The following is a 25,232-nucleotide window of genomic DNA, read 5'->3' on the forward strand; positions in this document are numbered from 1 at the left end:
TTATGCTACGTACGAATTGAAATTCGATTTTCTTAAACACAGAATGAAACTCAAAAGTTAGTAGGGACATATGCTTGCCACTGTCCTTTGCTGTGTGCAGTGAGACCCTTTTAAAGGTTGAGATGTTTACAGAGCTTGAGCTAACTGAACTGGGAGGCTCTTCTCTGCGGTGCGCACTGTGAGCACTATTACTCCTGACAGCCTCTGTGGGTAACAGAGAGCCCCTGCCGTGAGTTAGCAGGCAGACTTGCATTATTTAGGTCTCGCTGCACAAGGCAGTTTCACCTCTATTGCAGAAATTGTCAGGGCACTTGTACTGAGCCCTTGAAAACTGTGAATATTTCAGTAAGCGATAAGGTTAAACTGTATCTCCACATACATTTACAAACGTGCACATGTAGAATATAGCTATGGATATAGATATACAAATAAACATAAAGAAAACAGGTATGTTCATTAGATAACTTACAAATTTATTTCTTAAGATCAGTGATTTGTTTTTTTCTACTGTGAAGACAAGGTTTAATTTATTGCCATTGACACGGGCAATGTATCTTGCAGCTTTCAGGTTGTGACTGGGATTTTATCGAATAATCCTTATTATCCTATAAAAGCATACTCTCCCCCACAACCTGTGGCTAACCAATCTTTTTAGAAAACTGGAACTCAGGGTGAGTGTGGGTGTGTGTGCGTGTGTGTGTGTGCATGCCTGCAATTAGTTACAGATCCAGACAGTTGCATACACAAGTGACAGCATTCAGATATCTTTCACAGTCAACCAAAAGGTTCGTTTGATCACTTAATTTTGCCATTTGTATACACAAAAACAGAAGTCAGACTGAGGATCTTTCCAAAACTTTGTATCTTCAGAAACAATAATGAAGCTGACAATATAATAGTGATAAATAGTACAGTTTTCAAAAATCTGATTCAGTGCTTCCTCCAGTTACTCATTACATCTTCCATTACCTATCTATACGGTCATTAAGCCTCCTCTTCTTCCTCATCATTATCAAGCTGTGTCAACTATGATCTTTAATTTGGAGAAGTTGTTTCCTGTCTCCTTTGATTTATATTTTAAATATAAAACAACATAATGTATTTTGTTTTAAAGAAAATTAGGGACTATAATCACTGCAATAGTAAAAATAAATAAAAAGTTTTCTGAGGGAACAAAAAATTCTAAAACCAATAAGAACGCTTTTTTTCGTTCACAGCTGAAAGCTGAATTGAACAAGAAAGGTATTTCTGAGAAAGAAACATATTTGTATCAGCTAATCTCAGAAATGATTTAGGAAAGAATACTATGGAGACAATAAAATATTACATGAGTATTTAGTACCCCCCTTGCAGTAAATTATCTAGTGCTGTCTGCTTTTTCTCCACTTAATCATGAAGGATTTTTCAAATAATTCAAAAGATTGCTATAAACTTTCTAAGTACTTTTGGCTTCAAAGCAAAAAATCCACACCTGTAAAAAAAATTAAAATTAATTCTTATGAAAGCATGTTTCTAACCTTCCTAAATTCCTTAAATTTCACACTCAGCCCAGTGATCTCTCACAAAAAGCCTCCGCAGGGCTATGATGGTAGCCTTTTAGTGATGATGAACAGAAAGGCATGACATACAAATGATATATAATTGTATGTTGCATTCCCAATACCTTATTACAAATCACATTAGAATTTCTGTGGTCAAGTCATATATGTTGTCAAGCTAGGCAGCGTATGACATCACAGCCATATGCCATACACTGCCCTATTAATCATAATCATTACACATAGATCTTATCTGCTCTTTAAGAGAAACTTGTAATTAGTGGCTAAGCCAATCAGACCTAATAAAATGGCACAGCCTTCCAAGTCCTATAAGCATGCACTAATGAAAACCCTTTAAAGCTCCTACTGCTGCCTAAATCACAGTATATCTTTTTTTTTAAAAGTAAATCTGTTTGAAAAATTTAGGAAATTGTCACAAACTCTTCTCAGACCTCTGAGGCTCACTTGTGCTCCCCATTGCCTTGCTGCATGCCCGAAAGCTTTCTGAGACCCACGGGCAGACCCATGACCACCTTTCTTTGCCCCATTCTTGTATAGCTTGTATAGCTTAAACTGGTCCATGTACATGCAGTGACAATAAGCCATAGTACCCTCATGTTAGGCAGCTGGACAGTACGTATCTCAATGTATCCTAGTAATTTGGCTTTTAGATTTTACACACACACACACACACACAAATACACGTGTATATGTTACTTTAAATAGATTTGAATTGAGAGCTGTTTATTTTGGACAGTCCTCATATGTAAACATTTAAATTTCCACCTGAAGATAAGACTTAGAAGAAACCTGAGTTTTCAGTTGGGGGTATTAATTTGAATATAAACAGGAAATGAGTAAACATCAGAAGATGTCAGTGAAGAAACCAAGTGAACAGAAAAATGATGATGAAATATTCTAATTTTTGTCTTTTTTTTTTCATTTTGTCTGTCTTTTAAAGACAGATGAACCAATCTTGTAGAACAAGGGCATCCTCTGCATACTAGCCTCTTCTTGATATTCTGAAGTGCTGAAAATTCCTGCTCTTGTTTTATGTCACTGTCAGATGAGATTCCCTAGATGAAATATTTGCTTTGTTTTACATATCGTATAGACCCTGCTATAGAATATCACTAGTGCCTAGGTGGTTTTCTACAAAGTGCTACTTATTCAATCTGACCTGCTTCTCAGCCTCAATTCTTTCTGATGTTCTTTCAACTTCGTAAAAGGAGACTTTGAAGATGATATTTGGGGGTTATTATAAGGGAAAGGAAGAGAGTCCATAGAGGTAGAGAGAAGGAATGGCTCCTTTGCTGCCTGCCAATACCTTCTGCTGTTGGAAGGAGTGCAGAATTCCTTGAATATCCCCTCGCTGGGTAACAAAGGGGTGGGAGCAATTTGTTAAATGACCTTATTCTCATCCTATTTATATAGACTTATCAATCATGCAATGAGTAGACACATACTGCTTTTCTTGCACACGTTATCATTTCTTATTAGTTCTGTGGACCAAATTGCATCAAATTTCTTTTTGTTAAGCAGCACTTGCTCATACTGCGTACTTCCAGAAGAAAGTATCACTCAGCAAGGGTGACAGAAAATATACCTCTGTTTCAAAACTTGTACCTATTAAAAAATAGAGACATAATACTGTCAATTTACTTTCTTGCACACATTCTTTTATCATTGGCAAAAGCAATACTAGTTATCTCACTCTGAAGCAAAAAAAGAATTACATCAGAATTATAGTGATGGGAATGGCCCTTCAAAGGACACATTGAAGATATACTGTAATTTTGTGGTACACATTCATTATAGATGACTAGTTTCTTCTTTTACCTACTTCCTACCAGGGTCCACACCTCCTGCTGTCAGCTCCCAACAGACCCCACCTTACTGTTGCCTCTCCTGGGCTGGCTGCTTTCCCACTAGGCATCAGGAACACCCACTGCTCTAGAGCCCGCCTGTGCCATCCACCAAGTCCCCTGACTCATCCAATTACTTTTAATCACAGGCTTGGATTTGCCACATGTTGTTTTTTTTGTTGTTTGAGGACTACGATAACTAGCAGGCATAGCACGGTATGCAGATGACAGCAGAGTCCAGTTTGGGCTCAAACAGCACTGCAGCCTGAAAAAGCTGAAGTCCAAGACACAGCTTCCCTCTATACATTGTACCATGCACTGTTTTATGAGTTATTATCTTTCTCTTGCACCTGTCATGCACTGAAAGTAGTTAATGACTTTACCTATGCACTTGTCATTAGCAGCTTCATACATTCAGTCTCTGCTACATATCTTTAAATGTTATGTTTGAACACTCTGCACAACTTTCCATTTAATACCTCAGGTGTCTGGCATAGTCCTTTGTTAGCTTTTTGATGAACTACAGTCATCCTGCTCATTGCTCCTTTATCAAACTGTTTATCAGTGACACTCCTAGGGACTCTAGTGGTCCAGTTGCATAGCTATAATAGATTTCCTGCTTTCCAGGCCTGCATAAGATTTCCTCAGCCTAAATGTGTCCGTTTGAGGTAATATTTCTGGGAAGCATCTTATCATCTGAAATGCAATTTTAAGAATCATTTTTATCATGTGCACAAGCCCTTTCCACAATCTTATCTACTTCTGGAGTGAAGACTAGGTTTTTCTTTTGGATACTCATAAGACATTTAGTTAGACCCAGATACCCATCCATGTCTCAATGCTTCAATTCCAGTGAAATCAGTGGAAACTGATCCTTTCAGAACCCGGACCTCCCTTCTGATCCCGCACGATGACAGAACACAACAGTAGCAACACTCATGGCTCTGAGAAACGTGCTTGGGTAGAATTAGTCTAAGGGCTTGAGACAGTGTCACCTACCAGCTTTCTGCCCTTTCTCTCAGCCGGAGATTGCTGCAAAGGACATTTAAGCCACAGGTTATCTTAGCTTGCACTAAGATACCAAACTATGAATTGGGGTAGGAGAGAGACAAATGTAGGTTCTGTTCTACTACGAATACGGCAAGCTCTGGGAGAGAGCATGGGTACACTGCTATGGGCATTCAACTCTCAAATTTATTCATCTAAGTCCACCAGATATCACTGACGTACAAATAATTTTACAAAGGTGGTGTGACACATCTTTTTTGATTTTCTTAGGGCTACTTACATGGATAAACCTACTTGCCTAGACCTGTTCGGCATGAGGGCTGAAGTATGTGGAACAGTTTTGGTGTGCTACATCTGTCTGTCTGATAAACTTAGCCAACTGAAGGATGAGGACAATGGCTGAGCACAAGCATGCCGCTCACCCTGACAAGGCCCAAGGACATCCAAAGAGGCATTTTACAAGAACACTACAAGTCACTGTAAATGACAGGCTATATATTTAAACTTAAACCAAAGAAGTTCATCACTATAATTTAGCATTTCTAGTAGCAATAATTAATTTATGAAAATTAAATCCCATCAGATCCAAAGATGATGGAAGGAAAAACGAGACCCATCTGAAAGGCCTGGGCAACAGGTAGCTGCAAAAATAAAAGCTGAACTTCAGTTCCAGTTCCATACTGGAATATATCAGCTACAGAGAACCTACAGGGGAAAAGAAAGAAAGAAAGAAAGAAAAAGAAAAGAGATTAAAAGAACAAAAAAGGAGAAAAGGCAGAAGATCTGAAAACTATCACTTCTAGTGTTCCTGAATTCATATTCTTTCTTCTTCTTCTTCTTCTTCTTCTTCTTCTTCTTCTTCTTCTTCATGGTTTCTGAAATCAGACAATTAAATGACCTTCTCAGCTTTAATATTACTGACCTGTATGGTTGCACAGAAGCTAGAAAATGTCATCCGAACACATTTTTGAAGTACGTAGATGGTAGATAGAAATGGATCACATACCAGGATAGTCCCAAGTTTATCCTTCTAAAGAAGATAATTACGAAACCTTTGAAGAACTTAACACTTAGTTTCTGACTGCTCCTCCTACTACATTAAAGAGTAATCTTGCTTATAACTTTGCCTTTTAGAATCCGTGTTCGCTTGTGTTCCTGATTCTTACCACGGTGTTTCATCCAGCCAAAATACCACGGATGCTGGAGACAGTTAACTTAATTGGCAGTCAGATTTACACATGGAAAGGACTCATCTTTTGGAAATTTATTTTTAAAATACAGCAAAAACTGAAGGCCACTAGTGGCTGAATTTCTTTATATGTCAGACGGGGAAGCAGCAAAGCATTTGTTGAAGGCTCTGTTGCCTACAACAAAAGTAGATTGGCCTGTTTCCAGGACACCCATGCAAAACCTATTGAAATCACTGTGAGTCATTCCCTGGATTTCAAAGCATTTTTAAGAGAGGCCTAACAGAACAACCATATAAAATAGTGTAATATACTGAAAAACTGAGGCCATAGTCAACAATTTTTACTGTGCAGCACCAATAACCATTAGAGTAAATGATGGGATCAAAATACACACACACACTGAGAAAACAACCAGCTAACATTTTTATAAATACTAACTACAATTCATGTTGGCACGCATACAAAAATGCGGCGTTCTAAATTAAACATCGTAAAATGCAGCACAAAAATATTTTTGACATGTTAAGAGTGTTTATTTTCATACTAACCAGTTGATTGTTTTCAAGCATTATGTTCTCAGTATTGCCCTGGTGAACATGTACAGCAATTCTGGTAACACGGAACAGAAGGTGGGCAAATCTCATTAATATTAAGAGTAGTCAGGAAAGTACAGTAGCAAAATTTCTCTCCAATCTTATTCTCCGAAAGCGGCCTGACAGGGACTACAGCCTTCTGGTATTATGTATCTTAAGCCTGATACTTTAGCAGAAGGCAGAGGTTCTGCCTTTTAGGAGACTCTGTACGAGATTAAGCAGTTTTTCCACCTACCTTCCTGACCCATGCTCTCCACAGAAAGCGGTAGCACTGCTCTATCTTTGGGCCACTTAAGAAAGCAAGAGCGGACTCCTACACTGCCGGCAGTCCGTGACAAGGTGTGAATCTATTCCCGTCTTCCCCTTCAAATTCAGCCTTGTGTCACTCGCGAGCATCATCACACAAGCACGTTTCATAAATCCATCCCACCCTGCGCGTCTGCCCCGCTCAACCCCGCTCGCCCGGGCGCGGCCCCCCGCGACAGCAGCTCGGGGCGGCAGCAACGCCGCCGCGCCCCGCGGCGCAGAGCCGCGCACCCAGAGCGGCCGCGGCACCCCTAACTGGCGGCGCCGCCCCGGCTGCGCGGCGGCCCCGCGGGCGCGGAGAGCCCGAGCCGGCAGCAGCAGCGCTTGGGGTGTCTTTGTTCCCTCCGCTGCCGCGCGCCCAAACTCCCCTCCCGTCCGAGGCGCCCCTTCCCTCCCGCCGCCCGCGCCTCGCCTCGCCGCGCCTCGCCGGCGGCCCCGTCCCGTCCCAGCGCAGCGCAGCGCAGCCCCCCCCGCCGGCGGCTGCCGGGCGGCCGCGGGACGGCGGCGGGGCGGTGGGGGCGGCCCGCGGCGGCCCCGATTGGCGCAGCCGCGCACGTGGGGCCGCCCGCCCGCACGCCTCGGCGCTCGCAGCGCGGCCGCCGCCGCGGGCTCCGTGCGGGGCGGCGCGGGCACTCAGCGCACCCTGGTGCGCACCGCCCGCCCGCAGCTGCGGCGAGCAGAGCAGAGCAGAGCAGAGAAGAGCCGAGCGGAGCCGAGGAGCCGGCAGGAAGGTAGGCAGGCAGGCGGGCGGGGGCGGCAGTGCCCGCGCTGCCGGGGGTCGCCGCGCCCCGGGCGGGAAGGGAGGGAGCGCGGCCGCCCGCGGGGCTGGATCCTCCGCGGGGTGCGGCGGGGGCTCCCTCGGGGGCCGCGCCGCGCCCGGCCCGCCGCTGTTGGAGGCTGCCCGGGGCGTCCGTGCCAGGGACTGCCCTACAAGGAAGCGGGGGGAGAGTTAACGATTAACTCCCGGGTGCTTCCCCGCCTCGACCCCGGCAGTCCCGCCGGGCCGGCACCGGGGCTGGGGCGAGGCGGGCGGTCGCGTCCCGCTCTGCCCGCGCGGCGCTGAGCCGTGGTGCGGGCGGCGGCAGCCCCGGGCGGCGGCGCGGACCCCCCGCTCGGGCGTCCAGCCGCGGAGGCAGTGGGGTGCCGCTGGCGGGGTGGCGGCGAGCGGCGCGGCCGCGGGGCAGCCCCTGCGCCGTCGGGGCTCTGCGGGCAGGTGCCCGGTGGCGCCCGGCGCCGCCGTCCCCCGGGCGGCAGCGGGAGGCGGTGCGCGGGGCCCGGAGCATCAGCCTGTGCCCTGAACGCTGCCCGAAGCCGCGACTGCAGCCCGCGCTGGTCGTTTCACCCTTCGTCCTCACGGTGGGAGTCTGAGCGGGGTGAAGAGCAGCGCGAAAACGGCGGGGAAGTGTTCAGCGGGTGTGCTGCGATTAGTCTTCTTTCAACCTAATGTTTCAGGAGTAACCTTGACGGTCCAGAGGAGTGGCCACCTCTGCCTCCCCCGTTTTCTGTTTCCAGTAGCATTCTTAATCTCATGGAAAAGTAAAACTTAAAGTATCTGCTTTCTTTATCGTGTCCCAGAGCACTGATACTGCTGAAGTCTGAAGTGGTTCAAGTGAATATTTACCATTATTTAGAAAAAGATGCCATTATTTTTCTCCTTTTCTTTTGTCCTCTGTCAAAGGAGTTTACATGTTATGAATTACATCACTTTGCAAATTCCTCTTTCATCTTTCTCTGTAAATATAAGCTATCTTTTTGGATATCTGCTGTTGAGGGGTTTTTTTGTTTGTTTATTTTTAAGTCAGAAGTAGTGTTATTGCTTTGCATTGCTTGAATTTTGCAATTGCTTGGATGGGCTTAACACACTCATGGCGTTCCTCTTAAGAGTTTTAACAGTTCTGGCTCATGTGGTGGGAATAATCTGACATCTTTCTGTGTTTGGCATCACTGAGAACAGGACAGGACCAGATCCTTTCTCATTCTGAAGTACTGGAAGATGGCAATACAGCATCTTGGTTTTTCTCTGGTTGTGACCTCTGATCAAAGCAGCAGCATGTAACTGTAGAGGAGGTCCCTGTGACCTGCCATCTTTTTTCTCTCTTATGAGAGAGGAATAAGCACAGGGCACTGAAGTTCTACTTTCATGGGGATGCACTGAATTAACAGCTCACAGGTTTCTTTTCCATTATCTGTAGTTACTAAGCGCCTTCATGACTCTTGAGGTTTTCTGTAAGTGTAGTTAGCTATTTTAATTAGTCTTCAAACCTCCAAGCAAATGGTGGTTTTTGAAGGAATGAACACAAAAGAAGTACTTGGCATAGTTCCTCAATGAGAATGATTATGGTGGTAAGTAGTGCTCCCCCCCCCCACCCCCCCACTCTGTGAAGGGTAATTTTACAGCTTTTTGCCCTGGGAGGAATGATTTTTCTCCCTCATTCCCCCCTGGGGTTGATGATAGTCTGCTTGCGAAATTATTTGAAAAACAGGCCTTTTCCAGTGAAATATTTTGGGGCCTTTATGTCTTGAGGAATGCAGTAATGGTACAGTCATACCACACTATTTCTTTCCCTTGTGCATATTTTTGATTTTCATTAAGAATGTTTTAATGTTTGGATGCCACCTTTAGAGATGCACTGAGTTAAATCAGGGAAAAGGAGTATCATGACATTCTTAGAGTGCAGTAAAAGCATTGTTTTGGGAACTAGCTCAATCACTGTTTTGTGGTATAGCTTTTCCCGGTGAAGGAATTTCCCAGTGGAGAAAATTCTGTTAAGAACTGTTACATGGCAAATGAGGACAGTTTTACCCCTGCATGAGAGTGTTTGACATGGGGATTGAACTTTCTTTAATCCACATGCATTCATTTAACATCTTTATGTGATTCATCCTCATATTCCTGAGTGTCCCCTTTAGGTATGGTCTTCCTATTTGCGTTGGAGCTGAACATCTAGAGGCAGGGAAGCATGATAATAACACAATAACGTGTGCTATAGAAGGCCCAAAGATAAATACTCTACAGTTTTTCTTCCAGATCACCTCACTTTTGTGCATGTGTGACTTTAAAAAGTCTTCAGACTGCTTATATATTAAAAATTTTATTTTTAAGTAGGATGAATTCCCTAATAGGTATTTCTGATGCTGGCACTATTGCTAGTGGATTTGAGTTTCACAGAATCGGGGCGGGGGGAGGGAATAAACAACACTTTTATTTAAAATTTGACACATTTTGAACTGTATGGGCCATAGATTATCTGTATTGTATTATGAATAAAATCCTGTAAAATGGAATCAGTTCCAGAGAGGTGTAGCCCTTGGTCTGTTTTTTGGGGGAGGTACGCTGTCAAAGTAATGGTAGATTGGTTCTTTCTTTCTCTTTTCTTCCTTTGTAACTTAATGTACCTTTCCAGTTACAGCTTGTAACTTAACATTTGCCAAGGCTGTACAGGCACGTTTTAATCCCAGTTTTGAAAGCCTTTGACTAATGTAATGATAAGACACATTGATCGCTCCTGTTTTTGAACCAAACAGGAATTCTGTAGCTAATGTTTAGAGACAAATCAAGTCTTCCAAGAGAACACTTAATTTTCTTGGTCCTTGATTCACAGTCTCTAGTAGTTTTGGGGAGCTGAAAAAGAAACTAAAAAAAATGTTAGAATTAATTTGTATTGCAGACAGATACTCCTGTGATTTCAGAAATGCACTTTCTTGTATGACTGCAGCATGCAGTACTAAGCTAACTGTATAGCACGTTTAAACGTAGGCATTTGGATTGGCTATTTGTTGTTGTTGCTCTGAGTCAGGTTACACAGACCGGAGTAAATCCAACATCATATCTGTGCTAATAAACATCCCCTGATTCTTGCTTGTTGTGTTTTATAAAACTTGTTGGTTGTATAGTTCTGTAATAGGGAATAACTAAACCAGGATTTTGAAAATGCATGCTTGTATCCCAGACAAATTTCTTAAACTTTGAGAAAGGAGAGCAAAATGGTAACAACCATTCAAAATGAGCAGTATGTTAACAAGAGAAGGAAAAGGCAATAAAAAACCTTTCTGCCCAAACGATGTCGTAAAGGATTTACTGTAGTGCAAATAGGGCAGCTCTGGATTGGGTGGGGAGGAATGGGAGAGGTGAAGGTATTTGCCTCCTATTCTTGCACCCCCCCCCCCCCTTCTTCTGAGCATATTGCTGCTATAGAAGTGAGTGATGGCTTCACAGGAAGCAGATGTATTTGTAAGGCTATATATAGCAGAAAGAAAATTATGAAGGCTACTCATAAGGGTAATAAGGGGAGGAAAAGAGACTGTTTTACAAAATCCTTGTATTCAGACCCTTTCAACCCCGCCCCGCCCCAGTCCCTCCCCAAAGGTCTCTTTCTGCCAGTCTGCTTTCTTTCTCTGATACACACTTTCTGGAGGCCAAGTTAACTTTTGGCATGGTTTGTTTATTGTGATGCTCTGCAGCTCAGTGGTTTAACATTAAGGTAAATCTTGGGTGCCTTTTTTTTTTTTTATTATTATCTTAGTCTTAAGTCGACGTCCTTTGCAGCTCAGTTCTTTCACTTTGAGACACAGAGGATGCCATGGGACTTCTTTGTGACAAATATAAAGGATTCTAATTCCTTTGCTATTAGGATTGCATGATGGTAGGTTAGTTCACAAATAACATGTATTCCTTCTTTCTCCTCTCTGATTTTTCTTAGGCAGATAGTGTTGGGAAAGGATTCTTGGCCTGCTGCAGGTCTGGGAGCGGTTTGGACTGTGATGTTCCTGGAAGGGCTGTATTCTTTGGAAGACTTCATTTACACTGAATTTGATACTCAGAAGATCTCGGCTTACATATGTTTGTTTTAACCTTGTAAGCTGCTGAATTGAGTTTTATGGATAGATTTTAGATAATGGTAATGAAGCTACAGTAGCCCCCAGGGAAAAAAATCTAGACAGTTCTGACTGTAACATTTTGATTTCTGTAATAAAGCAGGAGTTACGAGGGTTTAAGATTGCTCAGCTATGCAGAATTCATACCAGTGGCTATGAACGTGAGTTATGAAAAGTTTTAGTGTCGTGAGCTGATATGGATCAATGTCTAGCACTTAAAACTAACTCAGAAGTCTTTTTCTTTCTTGCCCTTTACACTGGGTTCTGTTTTCGCTGTGGACTTGAAAGCAGCACCAGTTACAAGGGGCTTTTCTTTTGCTGTGCCTTCTTGATTGAATGTTTTGTGTGATAGACTTCAGATACCTTCCCTTCCTTATCTCTTCTTAGAGATTGCAGGTGGCTTTACATCTGGGGAATTTCCAAGGAGCATAGTACGCAAGTGGTATAATTACAGCCACATTTGTTAACAATAGAGAAATAATCAGATTAATTAAATACATTTCCATGAAGCACTTCAGACTGAGAGACTCTAACGCAGGATTCTAGATAAGTTGTTTGTCTTGTCTGCACATAAAGCAGTTCAGTTCAACCTGTTTCAGAAATAAATTAATAAATTTGTTTTGGCTCTGACTTCAATATGAGCAGTTAACCTCCTCCTACTCCAGTTAAACTTGAATTAAAATTAACCTGGTTAAAAGAAGAATAAAACTGTGCTGCTGTGGAAACAATTCAACTTGCTTAGAGCACCACCATCAGTTAAAATTGAAAATGTAATTGTTTATGAAATTTTTTGCTTGCCTGTAGTTTGTGAAAAGGTTCTTACAACTCTTTCTCATTTCTTCTTGGTAACTGTGCTGGCTAACAAGTCTGTTAATTGTGCACTTTGGTTTTGGGTCTCTCTTTCACAGACAAATCTCTGATATTCATGCAGCCTCTTTTACAAAACCAACACAGTAATTCCCCGAGTTCGCTCACAGATTGTTTCAGGATTGTTAAGGATTGCAAAATTGAGGTGTTTCAGTTCTATTTCTACCATCCACTTGCTGGTGTATTTTTGAGGAGGGGAAGAACAAACAACTGACCATATGCAATCCATGCTTGGTAACTCCCTTGGTAATTACCTGAAGTTCCAGGATACTAGCGAGCTTCCTTTTAAATTGTTTGCCTTGGTGGGCATATAAAACCGTATCAGCTTTCGCTCTTAGTTTAAAGAGAGAGGATGTTCACATCTCTCATCACTGTTAGCTCTATATAGGAAGAAAAAATATAATCAGTTATTAGATTAGTATTAATCAATCATTAGATTAGTATTAATCAATCATTAGATTAATACTAAGCTGTTAGCGAGTTCCTGTTAGCTTATTTAACTTACTTTAGCTTCCTTATTTTTCTTGGGCTTGTAAGGGCACCGTTGTGGCTTTATATAACATTTCATTTGGTTTTGTGCAGTGGGAATTTGTTTGCTGTAGGTTAACAAACAGTTCTGTCCTCTAACAGCATACAGTGGCTTATTCTGTTGGGCTTGGTTTTTTGGCCTTAGTCTCCCAGGCAGTGTGCGCTGTAAGAGGGGTAGGTTCTCAGGGGAGATGTGCTCCGCTTATACCTGGTATTGCAAAGAGATTTCTTTCTGGCTTCCCGATAGCCATCAGTTCCTGGCTGATATGCAGCTGCTATAGCCAGGTTCTGTACCTGGTGCACCGAGTGCTGAAAAGGAGTGCCAATGACAAGTTATGGGATGCAAAGAGACAAGAAAAGCATGTGGTATGAGTTTCCCTGTCTTTCATTGGGAAATACCAACAGAGACCTTAAACTAAGCTGCCCTTAGTCTTTTCAAGACAGTTTTAGACATAAGCATTGAAACTCAGAATTCAAAAATTGGTTTTGCTGTTTTTAAATCCATAGCTACACAGAAGTGATTGTCTGAAATATAGAAAGGAAATTCCTGCTTGTAAACTTAGATGTTCACTAGTTAGGACAAAATATCAAATTCGTGTTTTGTTTTGTTTTTTCCCTTTGATTTGTAAGCAGACTATTGAGTGGGGTCAGGGATATGTTCATGAGTGGCATAGTGTAATGCTGTACAGGCATCTTTTGGGAATATTTGTACCCTTATGCATCAGTTCCATTGAGATTTAAACATGAGCTAGCAGAAAAAGCAAATAGGTTAATTTTTATTCTTTTTCTCACTGTATATTCTTTGTGATGTGTGTTTATTTATGTATGAAGTATATTTGTGGGTAAATATACAGACTCTAAAAGTATAATGTATATATTTTATGTTTTTGATAACTTTTGATGTAAGAAATGGGTAGTGGCCGCCTTTTAAAAGAAGGGGCTCTAAAGTCGCATCTTTTCTGAGCCATATAAAATTGGGACCTGTCAGTATTTCTCTTCTGTATCTTCAGTATCCTTCAGAAATGTTGATATTGCTTCCCTCCTGTTTCCATCTTGCTTCCGGCCTTCGTGGTTTGCTTTGGTCTCGTATTGGTAGCAGACTGCACTAGGAGGCCCTGCTCCGTCAGAGATGGCGGGAGGATGATTCCATTCCTAGGCAGAAGGAGGAGAGTTCTTAGTTATTAGACCAGAAAACTTTGCAGCTGTACCCATAGCATTTTTTGTCTTGTTTAGTACAGAAGTTCAGTTTTACTATAAATACACTTTCAATATGCTGTTGGGAAGGTTTATTCTTGACTTTTTAATGAAACAACTTAAGAAAAGTGAAATAGTGAGTCAGTTCATTTAAAATTTGAAAACATCAGTTCCACCCTAGTCTATGTACATTTCCAGCTGTTTAAAAATGAGTATCAGAGGAGCGACGAATGGATCAACAGTGTATGAAATAGCAGTTTCTTCCTACATCACTGGAAAATAGTATGATCTGTATTTGAAAAATGCACCTGAGACTAGATATCTAGCTAGTTATGTTAGCAGAACAAAGTTGCTCTGAGGTAAAGTATTCAAATAATTTTCAGTTTACCAGGGCCTGAAGTATGTATCCAAAAATTCATGATTACAGTCTGTTTTTAAAGTTTCCAACTTATTTAACTCCTATGAAAATTAAAGGAAGGTCTGTAGCTGATTTCAGTGGGACTTGAACAGAACATCAAGGCATGCTTTGTCCTGTGGAGTTGCTTTACTTTTCTATCTCCTATGAATTTAGGTAGGTTTCTGATTCCTCTTTAATGTGCAATTGCCTGACAAGTTTCTCAAGTGCTAAATAGCTATAATACTCAAGCTGTTCTTGGAATACCCAAATTTAAGACTGAGGCTGTTTTTATGGAGAACAATTGTATTTTATGAAGCTGTTCACTAACCTGCAGTTAGAAACAAACTTCATTTGTGGTTTGTTCTGTGCTTACTACTCAAGTCTCCCATGTCAGGCCTTGCGTTAACTCGTGTGAGTTTACACTGGCTGCTTCAGGCACCTGATTAGCCGCTGATGTGTGGTGTACCTGTTTCCTGTCTAGTCACTGGCAGGAGTTAGAAGCCTTAAGGGCATGAATCAGAACATGGTAGTGCTTCACAAAACAATAATGGCATTACTTCAGTAAGGAGTATTAGAAAGCAGGGGCAGAAATAGCTTTTATGTGAATTGGGAATACGGCAGCACGGTTTTCCTGACTGTGCCGCATTAGGTGATGCTAGCTACGTCTGTTGGGTTGCAGGCCCTTCGCGCACCTTGGGAGGCTGGGGCACACAGGGTCAGTGGTGTGGTGAGTTAATGCTGAATTGTGAGCGGTCCTTGTTCCCAGCTGCGGGGAATCAGCTGCTTAGTGGTGTCTCTTGATGTTCAAAATTAATTAATCGTTTTTCATTGGTGATAAAATCTGCTTTGAGATTATCATTTATACTTACCTTCAGGAAGATTTCCCAAATAAGAGAATTCATGGATCTGTGGAGTTTCTCAGTCTGCTGTTGGGACTTGTAATTTCTTTTTAATGCTTTTATGAGCTCTCCACTACTACCTTTAATATTTTAAAATAAAAGTAAAACCTTTGTGACCTATATGTTGTCTTTACTCTAAGTACTTACTTGGCATGAGATTAAGACACCAGTCTTTAAAGGAGTAAGAAACCAAAATGCCTATATCTTAATTAAGGAACTTAGTAAATGAGAGTTATGTATGGGGCACCCTCAGACCCTTGAAGAAATCCTTGAAAGAAGACTGGTTTCAGTTTCTGTTTGGTTAGTAGACAATATTTTGATTTGTGGGCTGAGGTTGAATAAAACCAGCATGATCAAGAAGCATGCACTTAAACTATTTTAAACTCTAGTAGCTTTTTATTTTTTTTCCAAAAAAAAAATGCTGCTTAACCTCTGAGAGAATATTTACTTGTTTCCATCAAATAAAAACAAAGTGTGTGTGTGTGTGTGTATACACACACCCACCTGCCCACCAGACTTGGTCATATCAGATAAAAAAATGTTTTTTGTGGTGGTTGTTGTTGTGAAACAGAGAAATATTTTGGAGTGAGAGAAAAGTGCTTGTGTTGGGCCTTATAAACTCCTTCATTATGGTTCCAGATAATGACTGCAGTTAGAGCTCTCCTCCTAGTTACTTGTATATAATTTTACTCATTCTGCTGATAGAAATGACTACTGATGGATGAGAGTGCACAGACCTAGGCTTAGGTAAGCCATGATCCTGTTGTCATTGGGATGTAGTAACAATGCGTATGTGTAGTTAGGTGGGCAACAAGAATATATTTGTAGCTCTGTTCCCTGCACCCACTGCACCGCACCCCTCCCCAGGTTTGGATTATTAGGGAGCTGACTCTGCTTTGTGAATATGTGGATAAATAAAATTAGGAATTCTCCAGCAGCCTCAGACACTTATTTCATGTTCATGTCCAGTGGAAGTTTGTGGAGAATCAGGGTCTAGCCAAGATGCTGAAATATCTTGTGGCTAGATGCTTCCCTCAAACAGTAACAGCTGGTGGGAATGATATGCAGTCTGCAAATTATTTACGTGAAACCTTGGAGTAACTGTAAATACTGAATGGTTTTTGTGCACAAGTAGTCTTGCTATTCATTCAAAAGTTAGTTGTATATAGTTTGGAGTTTGTTCTTTGTTTTCCATTTAGCTAATGGGAAAAGTGCAGGAGTGGGTTGCCTTTGCCAGTGCTCCAGGTAACATTTTGAATACTAAGTGGAGCTGTTTTACAGCTGCTTTCAGAGAAGTAATCAGGCTGAGGAATGCAGCTGTGCAACACCTGTAATACTGTCATGGTGTTCAGCAGCGCCTGTCAGCTGAGAGTCACAGGCACTTACCAAATGCTTCAACCCACATCTGTGAGTTAGGTGTGGTTATCCCTAATTTGCTGCGGAAGTAAATGACCTGAAGTGAGCTGTTTAAGGTCATGTGGTACTTCAGTGTTAAAAATGGAATTATAATCTGTTTTACTATTTCCATGGATTGGCTTTAGAGCATTGCTCTCCTTGGTGTACCGGATTTCATTTATATCTTTTTAAGTAATTCAGTAAGACTTGGAAATCCCACTCAATGCATATTTGAGAACCTTTGATAAATGAATCTAGGGATTTATACTAGGTATAATTTTGTCCAGTTGATAACACAAACTTCCTCACCTTTCCAGTTTGTAATAAAATAGTTATTTAGGTTTCTAGAATAAGAGAGACAGTGATGTGTATGGACTATTGCATTTGCCAACTGTTTCTGCGTGGATTAATTCAGTCTTACTCTGTAGTCTGACATATGTATGTATGTATCCTATTGCTGCACAAGAAGGAAATGAAATTTCACAGGTGGAGCAATAAAAGCTACCAACGTGAAGGTTTAGTGTGCGGGTGTTTCACAGGGAGCCAGTCCTGATTTGGTGGCCAGTTACGTGACTGTGTTTGCTCACATCCTGCTGACAAAGCAGAAAATGCAGAGCTAGTTTTCTGTATGTTCCAACCACTGTGTGGATTTGTTTCATTTTCTTCCTGCATAGGATTGTCTGAGCTTCAAGATATAATCCATTTTTGACATGAATGCTCATATTTATTTTTACCTTTTCATTTCAACCACCCTGCCATCCCCTGCCATGCACACCTCCAAAAGGGAGTATGAAATGGAGGTGACAATTTCTGTTACTTTTAGAAGGGGAATTTTATTCCTCTGATTTGGAAAAGGGGGAAAATATAGATGTGTGCATGTATAAATAATTTTGCAGTCAATGAGAAAGAAATACACTTTTTTTTAAACTTCATTTTGTGAGCTACCCTGAGGGGAGTTGGGGCTCAGAAAAGCAGAACCCAAACCATGAAATATAATAAACTATTCAGAATAAAATATCCTGAAAGTAGAAAAGAGAGGTACTAGAGGACTTTCCAAAAAGTACAGCAGTCCCACCATAACTATGCCTGTGAGCTTGAGGGAAGTGAGACTCTGTTAACGCTGAAACACAACACGTGGGTAACCTTTTTAACGTTGAGATATGGAAGCTGTCATAGCTGTTTATCTGACTAATGCATGGGGAAAGATGAACCGTGTGTTTCTTTCCTCTTATTTGAACCAGCAGCACTGGTTCAGCTGTCCTGCTCATCAAAAGGATTATTCCCAAGACCTGACTTGGACAATATGTTCCACTTAATGCCTAATCTCTCTTTTGATATTTCCTACCCATATAGTTTTGTCTGCTCTTGCAGTATTTCATATCATTTCATTTCCCCCTCATCTTTCAGCGCTGTATGTGTCTTTAATCATCAGATTGGTGTCTTTCAGACCGCATTTACTGGTGTCCTGTGACTTCTTCAGGGGACGTGTAGGTGTGTGTTTCCCTGTCCTGACTTAAGCAATAACTTCTGCATCTTTGGAGAACAGTTTGTGACTGGAGATTGATTTCCTCCATCTGCAGGTTAGTTCTCCCCTTTCTTATCTAAATAACCAAACTTCTCCAGCTTATCTTGGAAACAAGGTATCTTTTGGGGGAAGATAAGGTATGACTTCCCTAGCTTCCATTTCTCTCTCCGTCTCCTTTACCTTCCCTTTCACGAAGTTTCTTCTTCCACTCTTGTGAGAGTTACATACTTGAAATGAAATGATGAAGTTGTTGGTGATAAGTGATAAAACTTAAGTGTTCTGTAAAGACTGCTGCTCTGCGCCTTTCTAGATACTTTACTTTGCACAACATAATGATGTGAAATATTTCACAATCCTTGAGTAAACAACGTGTTAGGAATAAACACTTTTAAAATAGCAGGACTGGATAACTTATTCCCAAAAAAATTCTAAAAAGAAAAGCTGGAAAAAAAAATCCCATCCCAGTCCCATAAATATGAAACTCTGGCATATGGGGAGCATTCCAGAAAAGGGGAGTCGTTTTGCAGTGCCGCCATTCGAAGAGAGTGGACAGGAATGAGCTAAGCAGGTTGTAGGCTGGGCGAACTTATTTCCTAATCATTTCCTGGAGTAGAAAACCGATATAAGAATCAGTTAATAGGAAGAGAAGCTAAAATTTCTGGTGTTCTTAAATGCATGTAGAAATTGGTTGATAAAAGTAATCAAGCAGGTGCTTAAGTGTTTGGGTTAATACTGTGGCATACTTAATGCAAAACAAACAAACCCTCAAAGTACTTGTAATACTTTTCTGAAGCTTTAGTATTAAGTCTAATGCTGTTAATATTTTATTAATCTTTTGGAAATAAATATAAAATCGCTTAAGATAACATTTTTTTATAAATGACAAATTGGAATTACAAATCATGATAAGACATTCAAAACTATCCAGACTGCTTAGGAAGCTGGGCCCATTCAAACAAACATGTAGTAATTCATCCAGTAAAAAATACAGGATTAGAAAAACAGAGTAGTATACATATGCAGAGAATGAGGGGCTGAGCTTGGGAATGCAGAATGGAAGGGAGCCCTGGAGTTATAAAAGATAGGTAACTAAGAGTTGCTCCTTATGTTGTATTGGAGCAAAAGAGGACAGTGCAGTGTCTAAAAGGGGAAAACAGGAATGAGTGGTCATTAAAAAATGAGAAAAAGATGAATTTGGGTTGGGGATTTTTGTTTGCTTCGAATTAGGGTGCTGGTAAGTCTGATATTACATATATCTCTCAACACCATACAGAGTACCTTGTTTCTAAAAGGTTTAAAATTGGAATACTGTAGATTCAGAGGCAAGAGAAATAGATTGGTTGTCTCTTGATCTTTCATTGGGAAAGAGCATTTGATTTCAGTGTAGTTATTTCACCTGTGTGAGAAGATACTGAAGGACTGCCTGTTATTCTAGCTAGCTTCATCTCTCATTCTGAATTTTTGTAATATACATCATTCCTAAATTAGACATTTATCTGAGACCGTGTTTCCTCTTCCTTTTTAGAGATGAATTCTTATTTTTACACATACATAACTTGTGTAATAATATTTTGATTTGGCGTTTGGTTTAGTTTGAAAAGCAGACCTTAGATGAAATATGAATTGCCTTAACTTCAGGTATCTGTAAAAATCTGCTTCTGTATAGAGTATGAAGCTGAATATACCCAATCATCTGTTTGCAGAGCTCCTTTGCTTACTTTTTTTAAACAGTATACAGAAGAAGTTATAGGTGAAGTGAAATTATTTGAGCAAAATTGTTTTTGATTAATATAAATCTCAGTAACTGATTTATTGATTGGTCTACTGTAATTTTATATATACATACAGACGTGTGTGTGCGCGCATATATTGTCTCTGGACTGGATAGAAAGCTGAAGCAAAAGCATTTTTTTTTTTTTGAAGATTTATTTTGGAAGGTTTAATAACTCTTTATCTTTGCCTGATGCCAGATTGAAATCTTTAAATTCCATTTGGAATTTCTCTTTGTAATTACTCTTACAAAATTGTCTCTGTCACAAGTACGTAAATGATGCTGGAATTGTCAAGCTGAGCGGGCACCTTAAAATAATGAGTTGCAAGGAATTCAGAGTATGTGTCTGGCTGTATTAGGGCATACCTACACTTCTCTGATATCGTTATTTCAGAGACATCTTTCTCTCTCCTCTCTTGCTGTGCGGACAGCCCTGCAAACGATTGCTCTTTGAAGGGAGAATGAGACTTCACTAGGCATAGTAGCTAAAAGCACAGAAAGCACTTGACTCTGTCCTTCTCGATCTTAATGCTTCCTGTGGATTTAGAACAAGTCCTCATAAAGATGCATCTTTAGGCAAATTGATATCTTTGTAAAAATGAAAAGAAAGCTTTTAAAAGAAGTTATGTGAGAACAGCATTTGTATCATGCTGTGTGCCTGCGCTCATGGGTCTTGCATTATAGATGCTGATTTTTCCAGGGTTGCCTATCTCTTCTTACAGTACTTTTTGTATGAAATTCGCCTGGAGAGACGGAAGGTACTCAAATAGTCTGGTTCTGTAGCCCTTAAGAAATGTGTATTTTGCATGCGAGAGAAGGCACTTGGCTCTTTGTTGAAGCAAATGGGGTAAACGTTTTTTTTTGGGGCGGAAAATTCTAAGTTTGGTTGTTCTTTTTCCAGAGTGTTTCAGGAGATTAACCTGGATAATTCAGATGATTCTTGTTCTTCTTTAAAAGCCTTTCTACCATATAAACAGAAATAAAAAAGATAAAGTACTGCAACCCTGATAGTGTCCCACTTTTTTAAAGCATTCGGTGCTATCAGAATCTAGATCAAAACATCTGAACTTCTAGAAAGGTAGGTTCAGCTACCAAAGCCACGAATGACAAGAAGAAAGCATGCATGGATATATCCATGCATCTGATGCCTCATCAGATCCTCTTAAGGATGATGGTCAGTGGTTCTCTTTTTGAGACTTTGTCTATCTGTTTGTGTTGTGAGGCCACAGATGAATCACTGTATCTGATGCTGGATATAGTCTATTAATTTATATTTTGGTTCTGCAGCAGTTCTGGTATATGTTCTGTATGTTTACATTAAATGGATTTTATGTATTTATTTGTAATCTTTCTCATAACTGTTGAGGCTTGAATTTGGACTCTTGAGCTTCTGTGTTTTTTTGCTATAACTCATGAAATACTAGTTGTGAAAATCCTGTGAGGAATGTAGGTCCTGCCTTGTTCTGAGGTGTTGATGATGATGGTAAAATATCTGAAAGCCAGGTAGTCTGTTTTAAAGACTTGAAGAGTCATTTTGTTGCTAAAATTTGACGTATTCGACAAATCTCAAAGTCAGAGCTGTGATTTTAAGGTAATAATTGATTCTTACCAGAGCAGGGATGAAAATGTGATTTGTGAAACAGATCTCCATGCAAAATCAAATGGATCTGCCTTATAGTCTTTGTGGAGCACAGATAATCTTTTGTTTGGTTGGATTTATTTGCTTTTGCTTTTGGTTTGCACAGAATTTAGTGTATTGATGATAATGTCTGTAATAAAATCCATGGCTGAATCCTTCCTGCATAATAGGATAGCTAATAGGAAGATCCATTAAGTATAAAGGATTTTCTGTGAGGCTTTAAGTACCTATCCTAAAGATCTCTCTCAGAGATTTCTCTAGTTGTTGAGCATAGTGGACACAGGACATCGTTAACCATTAAGATAGTCAGGAATAGAACAGTGTCCTGTCTCACTCTGGGGTGCATGGCAATTTTGGGTATTCTTCTCAGAGGCAGAAATTTCTCCTTTCTTAAAAGTCTGTCTTGTCCCCATCTCAGGCTGTTCTTGCTATGAAAATTTTAAGGGTTCTTTTCCTCCTTTTCCTTTCTTCTTCTTTTTCTCCTTTGCTTTTTTTCCTTCCCTTTGTCCTGGAGTCGTATACTTAGATTGGTGAAACAAAGGCACAGGAGATGGAAACAATTTTCACATTGGTAAGGATGGTAAAAAGGACTGTAGTTGCAGCAGGAGGCCTACGAAGATTGCAGCATGCTTAGTGTGAGAATAGGAACTTCTGACAGACCTGATAACTCTTTATTCTGACTGCTGCCCTGTGTAGTAGGGAGAGCCCTGAGAGTTTGTTTTGAAGTCTTGCAGAAAAGCTCCTAGAGCTTCAAAGCCTTGAATTTTTGTATTGACGATCACTTTCAACATTGCAGGATGCTAGCCCAAGAAAGCTTCCATGGCTCACGTGAACTCTAATAGCTCTCTTGATTTATATTTAACATCTCCTATGTCCTTGTGAGTGGTCATGCCATACAGTCCATATCCCTTCTCATTGCTGAGTGATGACAGAAGAGGTTGTATAAGTTATTTGTAACTGTAGGGAAGGCACTGTTGCTCTTTTTTTCCTCACTTTTTGGGGGTGGAAAGGGAGGAGAGGACATGTTGAATTTAGGAAAACATTTTAATCCACTTAACAGGCTTTATGCTTCTAAAATGTTTAATTAAAGTATGTGTGCATAGTGGGTGGCTGAATAGTGGAAAAGCTGTGTAGGATTTGCTTGTATCTTTGTTCCTAGTGACATAAACTTTCAGGCAAATAATTCGTTTTTTTGAAGTTATACAATTTGATGTCTGACTACAATGTGATATAAACTGCATCAGGTCTGAAAGTTTTACATGAAAAGCAGAAGGTTTTAAAGAAAGGAAAAATGAGTTAAGCTACTAGCACAGACGTATAAAACCTTGGTGTTCACCATGGTATAGAATATTGTGTACATTATAGTGAAGAATATAAATACAGTAATCTCAGTCTCATAACAAGGCCAGGACAAGTTTTTAATTGATGTAAAGTTGTTTAAAAATGCTTTCCTTTTGACTTCCACTTACATTTTTACAGCTCTTTGCCCTTCCCACCATATCACAATAGGCTCAAAACCACTGTGTTAAAGAGTCATTTTCCTTTTCTTTTAGAAGTGAAAGGAAGACAGAATTACAGTTCTAGTGAATACAATTGAGCTCTAGTACTGCATACAACGAAATACTAGATCTGAATTGTTTGTTCATACTGAGGTTGTGAGAAGGCATCAAAGCAGTAAACAATTCTATTGTGTAGCAGCAAAGACAAGTAAAGGATAGTAAATGTTTTGGCCTTGATCTTGAGTCTGATTTACATAGTTTACTTAACAAGGCTATATGCCTTTGCAGCAGAAGAGCAGGAACTTGGGGCAGTTTTAAGGTAATTTGCGTTTACCGGTATGCCTGCCTTAGTTGTCTTCCCTAGGGCTTATCGATTGTCAAATACCTCGAAGCAGTTAACACATTTGCAAAGGCTAGAAGGTACACTGCATTCATGTGAATGCTTAACAAACATTTGTCCTTTACTTTAGGCTGGCTCATAGGAATCAGTGTAAACTTACAAGACTCCAAATAGGCTGGTATACTGAAAGCGTTACAGAAATCACAGAATGGCTGAGGTTGGAAGGGACCTCTGGAGATCATCCAGTCCAGACCCCTGCTCAAGCAGGGTCACGTAGAGCAAGTTGCCTAAGGCCAGGTCCTGTCAGCTTTTGAATATCTCTGAGGATGGAGACTCCACAGTTTCTCTGAGCAGCCTCTTTCAGTATTAAATTACCCTCACAGTGAAGAACTTTTGATTCAGATAGTATTTCCTGTGTGTCAGTTTGCCCATTGCGTCTCGTCCTGTCGCTGGGCACCACTGAGAAGAGTCTGGCTCTGTCCTCTTTACACCCTCCCTTCGGGCACTTATGCACATTGATAAGCTCCCACCCCAGGCCTTCTCTTCTCCAGGCTAAACAGTCCCAGCTCTGTCAGCCTGTCCTCATATGACAGATGCTCCAGTCCATTAATCATCTTAATGGCCTTTGCTGGACTTGTTTCAGTATGCCCATGTCTCTTATACTGAGGAGCCCAGAACTGGCCTCAGTACTCAAGATGTGGTCTCACCAGTGCTGAGCAGAGGGGAAGGATCACCTCCCTTGACCTGCTGGCAATGCTCTTCCTAATGCAGTCCAGGATGCTGTCACCCTCCTTTGCTGCAAGGGCGCATTGCTGGCTCGTGTCCAACTTGCCATCCAGCTGGACCCCAGGCCCTTTGCTGCAAAGCTGAACGGTTGCCTTTGTGTGAACACAGCTGTGCAAAGATGTCTGACTATTACCCTTACATGAAGGGAAGGAAACTAAACTATAAAATACCATCTGTAATTTACTGACACTGCATAGAGTAGCTGCAAAGTGATGTTTCTGATAGGGTTATAGGCAATTTTAGGATAATAGTAAGTTCCACTTCTCTCTGAAGTTCATGAATGTCGAGGGAGTACTGTTCTTGACTGCTTTTCTCTGAAAAACAGGGAATACAGCTCAGTTTGAACTACTGAAAGAGTCAGGGTAGGCACAATTCAACTGGCTTCTTGACTACAGGGGAATAAGATTCTGGGAAGGGTAAGTCATTCAAACCAAAGGGAGAGAAAACCTAGCTGTATTAGAAGGACTTAGTTCCTCCTCTGTGAAGCATAACTAGCATCATCTTTGCAATACAAGAAAGGGGAAGAGAGGATCAGGCAACTTTTCTGTGGGAGCTTCAGAGTCCACATTGACTGGACTTGAGTGTCACTTGAAAAATCCTTCAATCTGCTGCATAATGGTACAGCCAGGGAAAAGAGCTGAAGTCTGCTCTTAATCTGGGCTTGGGGCATTAACAAATCTGAGAATGAAAAACAAATTACATGGGCTTGAAGGGAAGATGAAATTCATCTGATTTCATCATTATTAAGGGCAGCAGTAGTAGCCAGAACTGCCTTTCTGTTGATTTTGAGAAAACTGCGCAGTGTAGATTTAAAAGCTTCAAAAGACCTAGAACAACAATAATTTTGTTTAAAACTTACAGAGACTGTAGGCGTCTCTTCCATGTGGGACCTTGTTTTGTTTTCTCTCTCTCATACCCTTACCTCCTCCCTTCATATTTTGAAGTTATACTTGGATTGTGCTGCCAGCTTCATGCATATGTGGTTGCAGTGTTTCAGGTTTCCCCATGCCCTCTCTC

At 40.9% G+C, this 25,232-nt stretch overlaps 1 protein-coding gene and 1 long non-coding RNA gene across 3 annotated transcripts in view; one reads left to right on the forward strand and one right to left on the reverse strand.

Moving 5' to 3' along the window:
• Nucleotides 1-4,885: 4,885 nt before the first annotated feature.
• Nucleotides 4,886-6,610, reverse strand: LOC112979621 (uncharacterized). Its single transcript, XR_003258228.2, has 3 exons — nucleotides 6,430-6,610; nucleotides 6,150-6,210; nucleotides 4,886-5,286 (listed from the first exon to the last, which is right to left on the reverse strand). It is a non-coding gene; the product is annotated as an uncharacterized LOC112979621 (long non-coding RNA).
• Nucleotides 6,611-7,034: 424 nt separating this feature from the next.
• STXBP6 (syntaxin binding protein 6) overlaps nucleotides 7,035-25,232 on the forward strand; it is a 125,821-nt gene continuing 107,623 nt past the window's right edge. Inside the window, exons 1-2 of one of the 2 annotated variants that reach the window (XM_064512405.1) lie at nucleotides 7,035-7,231; nucleotides 18,103-18,235. The gene's annotated coding sequence lies outside the window, so the exon portion shown is untranslated. The remainder of the gene's footprint in view (nucleotides 7,232-18,102; nucleotides 18,236-25,232) is intronic. The other variant, XM_064512404.1, reaches the window with a different exon arrangement.

Source organism: Dromaius novaehollandiae, chromosome 5, assembly GCF_036370855.1.
Source record: "Dromaius novaehollandiae isolate bDroNov1 chromosome 5, bDroNov1.hap1, whole genome shotgun sequence".
NCBI classification, from domain to species: Eukaryota; Metazoa; Chordata; class Aves; order Casuariiformes; family Dromaiidae; genus Dromaius; species Dromaius novaehollandiae.